Raw genomic sequence first — 3,357 nt, 5'->3', positions numbered from 1 at the left:
ATGTCACAAAATCTATAAAAAATTAGGCAACCAAATCATCGTACATGCAAACGAAAGATATGTTATCTGTACTAACAAACATGAGTTTAGCATCAGCCATCACCATTGCTTTTCATTTTCTGCTTCTTTTTCTGAATATATTGGCGATAAAAAAAATAAAGTAATTATGTAAAGAATCCTGAATTAGAGCCTATAGATAATAGCGATATGCAATAATATAATAGGAAGAAGCTGTCACTTGGCGATGGCCACAGTGGCGAAGCCAGGTGTTAATAAGGCTGGTCAGTTGACTACCCTTTATCGAAAAATTATACTGTGTATATTGGTAAAATATTATATTTTAGAGGTATATAATATATATTAAACCCCCTTTGTCGAGAGTTTTTTTTCACTTCTTTCAAATTTGAATACCCATATTCAACAATGAGTTAGGGAGTTTGGTAGAACTTAACGCTCTGAAGTCGAACCTATATATATATATATATATATATATATATGAAAAAACAAGAATTTAATTATTGGTACATTTACTTTGATGCTTAGCTAGTTTTATGGGACTCTTCAACGGACATAGGTAGAAACATGTCATTGTTCAGATAGTAAATCGTTTGTCGTCCTCATATATTGGAATATTCTTCATTGTGGATTGTAATTTAATTCAAAAACTTACGTGTGTAAAAGAAAATGGAAAAACATCACCCATTTAGGGTGTGTTTGGTACGAACGAAAATATTTTCATGGAAAATGAGTGGTTATATCATTTATTTTCTTTTGTTTGGTTGGTGAATAAAAAAAAATTCTCGGAAAATATTTTCTAGTATTTGGTTAAAGAGTAGAAAATATTTTTTTAGGAAAATAATTTTTTATGCTACTCTCCTCATCCCCCCCCTCCAAATACCCAATATTTTTGCGACTCTAATTTTTTCAAGAATTTAATTATTATTCTAAAAATTCATACAAACCCAAAGAACTAATGTATTGCTTTACTTTCTTATACAAAAATGACGTTGAAATTTGTGCTCCATAACTAAAAAAAAAAACTCTTTTTTTGGTTGAAAAAGAAAGTACTATTTCTACAACATGAAAATAAAATACTCATTTTGTTGAAATAAGAAAATATTGTTTCTACATCATGAAAAGAAAATACTCTTTTTGTTGTAATAAAAAAAAATATTTTTTACTATATCGTTTGGTTAAAATGAAAGAATTTTTTTTTCTATATCATAAAAAGAAAGTAATTATTGTTAAAACGAAAAAAAAAGTTCATATCATGAAAACAAAATACTTATTTGTTGAAATGAAAAAAAAATATTCTATCTATAACATGAAAAGAAAGTACTATTAATAATATTTTTATTTAGGGTGGGGTGAGGGTGAGGTAGGGGTTGGGCAGGGGTTGGGCGAGGGTGGGTGTTAGAAAAATAATTTTAATAACTCAAACAGAAATATTTAAATTAATGTCTAGGTTCATTCTTTTAAAATTATGTTAATGCATTTTTTATTACACTAATTATTTTGAATATATTTCTTTAATATTTGTAACTGATGATTGATAAGCTTGAATTCCATCCTAACAAATTGAATTTGACCATTTACTAGCTATTATGGGTTTCCTTAAGTTAATATTTTGACAAAGTCAAATTTGACCATTTTATTAGCCTTAATGGCTTTTATTTTGTAACACCCATTTGAATAGCCGCCTTTTAATGACTTTGAATAATTTTCTTAATGTTGCTTACTATCAAAAGTTAAGATCTTTGGATATATATATATATATATATATATATATATATATATATATATATATATATATATATATATATATATATATATATATATATATATATATATTCCTATGTGTTACTTTGAGGAGAGAGTGAAAAAAGTGAGAAATAATTCTTCTAATTTTCTTCTATTGTGCTGGGTTTATTTTGATTAATCTTTGTTGTTTCTGTTCCTAGATTATACTAGAAGAGCTTGTTGAATTCCGGGGATACGCCTAATTTTATTTATCACGATGTGGGCGAAATATCCTTAACGACAGTGTCATTGACATGCCTCAAGCTAAACCTTTTATTCCTCATAATCATCAATTTTTTCCAACAATCTTAAGGATATTTACCACTTTATTCTTATGGAGAATACCAATTAAGTATATTGTTCACGTTGACGTTTTCTATATTATTGTTGCTGTATTCGTACTTTTGGAACTCAAAATTGGATTCTAGTGACTTTTGTCATGACCCAAAACTAAACCCAGTCGTGATGACGCCCATTATGGAACTAGCCAAGCCGATACACTTTCAAAACAATTCGATATTTCATTAAAAGATAGATAAAAGCCTTTTTCATACTGAAATTTCATAAAAGAGTTCAACTCGAAAACAAAATGCGAAAATAAATAGCCCGACATCGGGGTGTTACTAAGTTATGAGCAACTACTACAAACTGTTCTGAAAGATAGCAAGACTAATATAGTCTGAGAGTAACCAAAATACACTAAAGGGAAGATAAAGAAGGAGAAAAACAGGATTGCGATCGCCAGGCAGCTACCTCGCTATCTCCGATGAAAGTTTACAACTGGAATAGTCAACAGCCGCTACTATGGTCAGAGATACCTGGATCTGCACACAAGGTGCAGGGGGTAATGTGAGTACACTAACTCAGTAAGTAACAAGTCCATGTGGACTAATAGGTAGTGACGAACTTAACCTCAACAGGTAAACAAAATAAATTGTGCAGAAAAGTAGGCATGCTTTCTATCCAATTATTCAGCTCAACAGTAAAGTAAATACAGATCTAGATAATGTGATGTATAAAGCTCAGCAAATCTTTACGTGACAATACACAAAATGTATGAAATTTATCGTGTACCTCTAGTCTCAAGTACTCAACAACTCGGTACTATATATGGCCATCCGACCCTGGGAAGATCCATCCCAGAATATATACACATCACTGACAATAGTCACTCAGTACCGAGGAAGGCCATTTCAGATCTATGGAGAAGATTCATCTCCAGGTATAAATACTTCGGCCAAGATCTATGTCCAGGAAAGATCCATCCCTCAATAATATCAACTGCGCTCACTGGGGGTGTGTTACAGACTCCGGAAGGGCTCCTACAGCCCAAGCGCTATCATAATAATTATCAACATAACTGCTACGGCGTACAGCCCGATCCCATAACTGTCACTCATAATCAGGATCTCGGCCTCACGTAGTCATCACTCTCCAGTCTCACACACGAGCTCACAATGTCATGAAACTAGCCCAGAACAATGATATGATGTGCCAAATAATAACAACTGATACTGAGACATGATATGAAATGTATAAATAAGACTAAGTACAGAA

The sequence above is a fragment of the Nicotiana sylvestris genome, chromosome 4 (assembly GCF_000393655.2).
Source record: "Nicotiana sylvestris chromosome 4, ASM39365v2, whole genome shotgun sequence".
In the NCBI taxonomy this organism is placed as follows: domain Eukaryota; kingdom Viridiplantae; phylum Streptophyta; class Magnoliopsida; order Solanales; family Solanaceae; genus Nicotiana; species Nicotiana sylvestris.
This window is presented reverse-complemented; position numbering follows the sequence as displayed.